The sequence below is a fragment of the Rutidosis leptorrhynchoides genome, chromosome 5, assembly GCF_046630445.1.
Source record: "Rutidosis leptorrhynchoides isolate AG116_Rl617_1_P2 chromosome 5, CSIRO_AGI_Rlap_v1, whole genome shotgun sequence".
Taxonomy (NCBI): Eukaryota; Viridiplantae; Streptophyta; class Magnoliopsida; order Asterales; family Asteraceae; genus Rutidosis; species Rutidosis leptorrhynchoides.
In genome coordinates this window covers 59,856,239-59,865,062 of record NC_092337.1, presented here as the reverse complement: position 1 = coordinate 59,865,062, position 8,824 = coordinate 59,856,239, and the positions used below count along the sequence as shown (strand labels likewise).

The 8,824-nt window shown below is 36.2% G+C and overlaps 1 long non-coding RNA gene across 1 annotated transcript; it reads left to right on the top strand.

The window, feature by feature from the left end:
• Nucleotides 1-350: 350 nt before the first annotated feature.
• Nucleotides 351-2,361, top strand: LOC139848348 (uncharacterized). Its single transcript, XR_011759917.1, has 4 exons — nucleotides 351-810; nucleotides 1,203-1,261; nucleotides 1,341-1,626; nucleotides 1,865-2,361. It is a non-coding gene; the product is annotated as an uncharacterized lncRNA (long non-coding RNA).
• Nucleotides 2,362-8,824: the final 6,463 nt, after the last annotated feature.

Genomic DNA, 8,824 nt, shown 5'->3' with positions numbered 1-8,824 from the left:
AAAAAACGTTACGGAAAAGAAAACGCAGTCAAGCAACGCAACCAATCAACGATCATCAATCAATTCGATGCAACAAATTAGAGAGAAAATTTGTTTTTATTTCTTTTTATGCTTAGTGTTTCTCTCCAATCCGAACTTTCGCGATTTCGTCGTTCAGACTGCGGGGGAGTGTTAGAGTATTAGTATCGGCCCATCCCGATTACGTTGTGGGCTCGGTCCATTAGGGTTTGCCATTTGGGCTTATATGTAGTCTATAAATAGTGTCTAAGGTTATCAATAATATTGACGAGTTTACACTATTCAACAGAATGAGATGCAGTTTTGAAGAAGAGTCGCATCATATTCGAATAATTATCCATCGAAACAATCTTTTTTAACGTTACATTAAAAATATTTTTAACGTAGGGTCCAATAACAAAACCACTCCTACCTTCGTAACCACTGCCATCTTCAGGCGACTCCAGATGAGAAAACAACAGCGATTGTTGATAGCAACGATTGAAGGGGTTTCGATTAAAAGGACGATTTAGATGATGATGCTAAAGCGTTTACTATAGAATTGAGAATTTGGGCTTGAAAGAACTTAAATATCATAAATATTATATTCAAGTTTGTATTTTTGATCGATTATTGTTTCTCCTTCTTATTCACCGCTACTAGACAACATTGATGTGTTGTAGATATAGATATTAGGTTTTTCGGAGAACTACTACACCTAATTGATTGATTGTAGTAGCAAAGAAAAATATGTGTGAAGGACCAACGTATTTGGTTTTGTAGTTAATGGAAGTTGTTTATGTGATGCATCAGGTAATACTTGGTTTTGTTTTTGTTTTTTTTTTTTTTTTTTTTTTTTTTTTTTTTTTTTTTTTTTTTTTTAAGTTTGTGTGCACATTATATTATATTTGTGTGCTTTCTAAACCCAATATAAGAAGACAGTTTTATGATTTAGGTATTTGAGAAGAGTTTGGCATATGATCTTGACCAGAGAGGGAGTTCTTTTTAAAATAAGTAATGGGAATTGTACTATCAGATAGAAAATCAGTTGAACTAGGTTTATAAAAGCTTTAGCTAGGCTATTTACCTTTATAAATGGTTAAACAGATTTGACTCTTAAGGGTCAGAGGATCGTAATTAAGTAGGTCTTATCGTTTTATTGACTACTTCATGAACCTTTTGACGTATATTTTATTTGATTTCAGGGCCCAAAAGAGAAAGCACCAGCAACAGTAGCTGCAGATCCTGTTTCATTACCAGCAGAGTGAGTGTCGTTTTTGAACTTATTTGAATCATTTGGCTACTTAACGTATATGTTGCTGAAGCACATAGGATGAATATAGGTTTTCGTATGGCTCAAGTGGCTTAAATCGTAATCTGGTATTGCGGTTCATGGATGTTTAAACACGGCTGATTGCTCCTATTTGCCCACGTCATGCTGAATATGTATGGAAGAAGCTATTAAAGAAAGAAGGTTTTGTTATTAAAGGTGGACGGCGTAAAGCTGAAAGCTGAAAATCCAGATCTTACCCTTCAAAAGGCCAACAAGTACTTGCAGGACCTGATATCTAATTTCAGGTTGGATTCAAATTACTCATTTTTAGCATGTGCTGAAATGGGCCAGACAAGGTTAGATTGAATTGCAAGCACATTTTGTCCTATTTAATACTTTATACATACAAAAAAATCTTAATATTTGAATTACAACGATGATTAGGAAGACTAAACATTATAGACATTATTTTATGAATTGACAAGTTTGAGAGAACACATGACCCAAATTGACCCATTTATATGTATATGGTTTCAAACTGTAATCATAAGTTATTTACTTCAGTTACTTATTTTTGTTGTGACTGAATTCCAGGCATTAAAACCTGAGGAGATTGGTATAACGGGATCAAATGCTGAAAATGTATGTTATCTACGCATACACTAATCGAATGTGCACCTACCACTTTCGAATGTCGCGATCACGAACGACAACCAAATCTCAAATCCAGGTACACAATCTTTGCAATTTGTAACTCATTATTCATGACAACCAACATAACCCGTTATAAAAATTCAACGCCACTGTTTAAAAAAGCTGACCACGGACCAGTTGATAACTGTATCTTTAGGTAAGTGTTCAATACTTAATTATTCTACACTGATTAACTGCTGCTCCAATTGTAAAGACTAACAAGCGATGCAGGTAGCTGCACTAACAAATAACAACCTTTTGATCAATGTACTAAGCTAGGAAAATTGCGGCAACCAAACGCACTAACATACTTTTTTATATTATACTGTATATACCTGCAATTTGTGATAAGTATCTGTACGACACTAGCCATCTTTTGTAACAACTATCTTTTGTAATAACTACGGAGTATCATTTATACTGTATGTTTCTACCAGAATGCTAAGAACATTAGAACTGTATATGATTCAACCAAAACTGCTAAATATGCAACGAATACAAAGTAATGCCTAAGACGCTGCAACGCGCGCCGTTGGACCTTTTTCTTTGTTAAGAATTATGGACTCAAACAAGACCGATGATTTAAACCAATCACCAAACCCACGAACAATAAACGATAAAATAAAGCATAACGACAGATGTAAACGACACGAGATTTAACGTGGTTATATCCCAATTCCAAAACATGAAGAAGGGTTTACTCCACGGGCGCAAACCAGAGACTCTTCACTATAATTTTCGTGCACACGTTGTATGGGTTACATCGGGTGATTTTTATAGGCAAATCTAAACAAGGAAACAACTTAACGAGCAAGAAAACTCAATTCTAGAATTTTCTCCCGTCAGAAGCATTTTCGCGACCGCAATGAATTTCTGGTGGTCGCGAGTTTTCTTTTGTAACATCCCGCGTTTTTCCGTTAAATTTAATTTTAACACCGTCTTTTTTTTAAAACATAATCTTTCGTATTTAAATTAATAGTTTCCGTGAGTAACGTTCATTATATTCCCGTTATTTAATTATAACATCTCTCGTTTACTCGAGCGTTTTTAAAATATTCGCTCGGTTAATTCCCGCACCCGCTTTGAAACTTGAGGGACCGAAGTTGTCAAGTGGGCAAACTAGTTGACTAGGTCAACTAGTCAACCCACCATTCTCATCCATTCATTTCCATCCATCTTCACCTCATTTTTCTCTCTAGCTCAAGAACTCCATTTCTCCCAACTTCACTAAATCATCATCTAAATCCAATCTTGGAAGCTCACAACAAATCCGACTACATATTCTTGATCCTCTCATCATTCTCTACGATTTGATACTAACCACACCGATTTTGGGTAACTTTCTAAAAACTCTAGATTTCTATAAATTCGTGTTTTTGACTTGAAATTGTGTTAGTTAGTGTCTATGGCTCGTGTCTAGCATGAATATATGTTTTGTTTGCTCGAATTGTTGATTTGAGTAACTAGTTTGAACATTTGAAATGGGTGTGCTAAATCTTTGATTTTGGATGAGTTAATGTTGTTAAATTGTTAAAGTTCATGTTTTAATTGTGTTACTAGTATCACTAGCTTCGTTTTGATGCGTAGGTTGATTAAGGAAACTTCAAAAACATGAATATTGATTTTTGCGGATTTTGGTTAGGGTTTGATAGACTTAAAACGAGCTTTTGATGTTTCGAATGCCATGAAATGTTATTAGTAAGTGTTTAGTTGTAATGTATGCTTCATTACCTTCAAAACGGCATATCGTATGTGTAAATTGGATTCCCGAATCATAAAATACGTTTTACGAACTTGAAACTTTGAAAATAAACCTTTCTTGATCAATTGACGAGTTTTCGGTTATTGTAAATGATGTTTTTGATTGATGATATGTGGTTAGTTGTATTCCTCGTCAAAATACCTTTTCGACGATATATGATAGGCATTATAAGTGTTTGCGGGTCAAGAGTTGGGTTGGAAAATGTTTTGGTTCGTGCATACTTTGAAAAACTGACCAGAAATCTCTGCCCAGATGGTGGCGCGGCGCGCCCCATCCCCGCGCGGCGCGCGGATTGGCCTGGCCAGATTCTGCTCACTTTGTCACTTTTCACGCGAAATGTTTGCTATGCTACGCACCTCCGATTAACATGTAACTTGGCCAACATGCTCATATATGACTTCTAAGCTTAGAAAAATAGTTTGGGACCCGACCCGAACGTGTTGACTTTTTCGTTGACTTTGACCAAGTTTGACTTTTAGTCAAACTTAACCAAACTTTTATGCAATCGTTCTAACATGCTTTTATACTTGTTTCTTGTATGAAACTTGACAACGTGATTCACATGCTATACTTTTCGAGTCGTAACGAGCCATAGGACTAATTGAACACATTTCACCCGACCTTGTATCGTAACCGGTTAATTGACACAACTTACTTGTTTAGGTCAAGGCTAAGCAACTTTCATGCATACGTTACTTTGTGAAGTACATTTATACTCGTGCACTCGAGGTGAGATCATAGTCCCACCTTTTCAACAACTTTTATACTTTTAAATTGTGGGCTGAGAAACATATACTTTGTTACATTTTGTACTACTTACTTTTATACTTTGAACACAAGTACAAGGAAAACAAACATTCCACAGCGAGTTAGAACAAAAATCCTCAATTCGATTATCATTAGTTACACTTGCAGGGTGTAAGCGAGAACTTATATTGTGTGGCCATACGGGTTTGACAAACCCTCATTTCGGACGGTTCGCTACCGTCTACGGATGAAATATATTTTCGAGAAACAGTGTATGTTCTAACACTATTGTGATGGGGTTCTATGGAAGGAAACGTTAAGTCTTGATAATTGGGTGCTCGCGAACAATACTTTTGGAATGCAAACGATTATGATAATCAACGTTATGGGAATACTAAATCTTGTGGTTCAAAAACAACGTTTACAAATACACCTATGATTTCACCAACGTTTTTCGTTGACAGTTTTCTATATGTTTCTCAGGTTCATACTTGGCTATTTGATACATGCTTCCGCGTACACTCATACTTGCTTGGGGTCAAGCATACATGCATACACTCTGATTATTTGCTTGGAGTCAAGATACATACATACATACGCTAGTGATAGCACCTTTGGATTCAAACTTTTGTTTACATACTTACGCTATTTATAGCAACTGTGTTTTTAAACTAATTATGTCGCAAGTTATTTCATTTATACTTTACAATTTTTGTAATCTTAGACTTGTTGTCGAACGGTTTTGTAAACTAAACTTGCAAGTCTTGTACCTTTCAAATGAATGCGACATAATTTTGGTCAAACGAGTCTCATATAGGGACTACGACCACGCAACGGGACCTAAGTTAACGGCGCCGTCAATAACGGTTTTGGTCGGGTCGTTACATCTTTTCTCAGCACAGATATGATTCTTTCGACCATAACTCTAAACTCGTGGTCACCAAATTCACAGATTCAGCAAACCTTGTTTAATTCGAACTTCGCACTCCAACATTCTTAACACTCAGATTTAACTCATAGGAATTGCTAACTTGGTTGTAAACATATTCACAGATGTTTCAGCACAGGAACAGTTTGCCGCTAGAGGAAGAGCGCTTCTGATGTACTCCTGTTTCGAGTACATATGAAGCTACTGTTAACAAAACAGGTTATCATCTATTAATACTTCAGAGTTTTGTTTACGTTTTTTTTTTTACCTTGAGTTAATTATTTTGATACTATTAAATAATATGTACTTATACTCTAATTGCCTTTATATTTGTATTTGGTCAGAAACAGGGCTTTAATTTCCATTAGAACTCCATCGCCACGGTTGCCATCAGGCAAATGTTGTATTGCACTTTCCATAGTATAACAGCTGCAATGTCCACTTTTGATTCGCTGTTTCTGCTACAAATATAAAGCTTACAATTAGAATATAATGCACTATATAAATATAATCTATGTATAGCTACGTTATTAGTACTTTTACTAATGATTGACCAACGGTTGCAAAAACTAATCCTGATAACAGCTAGATATACAGTCATGATCTCAATACAAGTTTGCACAACATAATCGTCAGTTTACGTCAATTACATCATGGATTCCTGAAGGTAAATTTCTTTTTGGTTGTTGCAAGTTATTCTACATCTTAAACATTTGTCAAAAATAGATCATATTTATTAACTGCATTGTTTTTACAAGAACTGCTACGATCCATCAATAAAATCCCTAAAGAACATCCCATTTATTCTATGACAATACAAGTCAACCTTAGCTATATGCATAAAATTCAACCTTTCCTTTATGGAATAGGATGAGTAATTAGCAATTGCATCTCGGGTTCGCAAACAAAGGGCACCTGCAATATTGTTGAGAAACGGTTAAGTGAACCAATGTGTCGAGCTCTAGCTAATGGTTCAGGTTATACCTCAGTTTATTTCTATTTTTTTTATTTTGTAAAAAATGACATGCTTTCTTAGATGTATTTATAATGCAACAAAAGTTGCAAAAACGAGTAACTTTCGTCTAAATCTAAGTTACTCTTATGTTATGAATTTTATACGCCTTCTATGCCTCTTACATACTACTTCCTGTACAGGTAACAGCTAATTACTTGTTTTTTTAACAGCCCAAATAACAAAACAGCATTATAAACATATACAATAAGGTAAACTTTACTATACTGCTGCATAACATAAAAAATCACACGATATAACCAGCAGCATGTTACTTTACAGAGACCACCGAAGGCGAAAGCGACCAAGAACCCACTCCTTCCATTAAAAGAGCACCGTTATCTGGATCCGAAAGCAAAGAACCCAAGAAGAAAATAAATAAGCACCACAATCGTTGGCAATAGTCAATTTCCAAGTCAAGTAGCTAACTATCATAACCATTTTGTTCATGTACATAATAAACGCTATGTCACAATAGGATAATGTCATTTTGCATATAACATTATCGGATAGTATAAATAGCTATTCCATCGCAATCACACAGGCAAAACTCGAGAACACACCTAAAACAACTGCAGGGTCTATCCCAAAACTAGTTTCAAACAATTATATGATTATCGTATTTTTAGATTAGATACTCAGTTAAGATAACGATCTTATTTAGGGAAATTCGCCCAAATACACTATTTTTAAAACTTTTCTTCCAAAATACACTTTCGGGAAAAAAATTGTCTATTTACACCATTAGGTCGACCACCATTTGGGTCGACTACCCCTTTACCCGGTCGACCACTTTAGTTTTCAAGGTAGTCGACCAACATTCTTCATTGATGTTGGTCGACTACTTCAATGATATGGTCGACTTCAAGGTCGACCGACTTGTTAGCCATAAGTGGGTCGACTAACCCTATTCGACCATACTTGCGTTGTAGGCGACCGATTAGTGAGTCGACTACATTAGTGAAATAAACTTTAATTTGAACAACAAATATTATATATTATCTCATACTACATTTATTGATTACACAACAAATAACACAAGTTACAGACACAACACATACACGACAGTTAAACGGCGAAAAACATACGAACACACATACCTATCATCCATGGCAGTTAAACACATTTAAAACACAAAGAAGAAGCTAATCATCACTCAAATTGTAAGTGGAGCCAAATTGTGTTGAGCATGAGTCTTCACGTTTTCCTTTACCCTTGCCCTTTACCAACCCCTTCGGCTTTGCCTTTGTTTTTGAGTTACACTTAGACTTTTGTTTACCTTCAGAAAGATCATAATGTGCGGTGCAAGTTGATCTAGTATGTCCATATTCCAAGCAACGACTGCATTTTCTTTTAGATTTGAAATTGTTTTTGTCCTCTCCTTGGGACGGTATACGAGCAGTACTCTTCGGTCTACCCGATTGTCGCTTTGTAACCAATGGCGGTAGGACGGTTTGTAGGTGTCCTGGATCTATCCATTCAGAAATATGATCTAGCGGGTTAATATCTTCCATGTATGCCGACTTGTACGTTTCAGTGTGGAAATACTTCTGAACGTGTGTAGTAATGTTACGTAGGACAAAATACCTTGCTACTGCCATTACATGTCCACAGGGTATACCGGAAAACTGCCATTGTTTACATGTGCAAGTTTTATCTTGTAGATTGACTTTACCGCCTTTTTTCATATCCAATACCTCAAACTTAACTTGTGATATCTGTTTGACAGTCCAACTAATAGACTTACGATTTCTTTTACCAAGCTTACGCTCTGCATATGGTGTGACAGGGGTTGTTAAACCATCAGCAGTGTTTCCGTGTTCCCAAAACCATTGTTGAACTGAAGCTCTAAAGAATTCAAGAAGCATTGTAATCGGGAATTTCCTCGCATGAACTGACAGTGCGTTCATTGACTCTGCACTATTAGAAGTTAGGTAAGCATACCGAACACGATTTGCATGATGTCTAGACCATCTGTTGAACCCAACAGTAGTGAGTGTACATGCACTGTCTGGGATACGTCGTGCTAGTATACCATAGTGGTGATCAAAATCAGATTTTCTATACGCTTTGCACATTTTCCAGTAGTGCCACTCGTAACTTTTAACCCTTTTAGACACACTTTTGAGGTTTCCCAACAAATGTCTAGCACATAGTGCATGAAATACTTCTGGAAATACGTTTGATATGCCAGCAGCTATTGCAGGTGCCCTGTCAGATATAATGGTAAGATTAACAATACAACACCCCGAAGACTGTACAGAGTCTCTTAGATTACCAAAAAACCATGTCCAATGATCGGTGGTCTCTCCTGCTCCAATACCGTAGGCTAATGGAAGGATTCCATTGTTAGCATCCATAGCGACAGCAATCAAGTTAGTCCCCAAGTAACGACATTTTAAATGAGCCCCA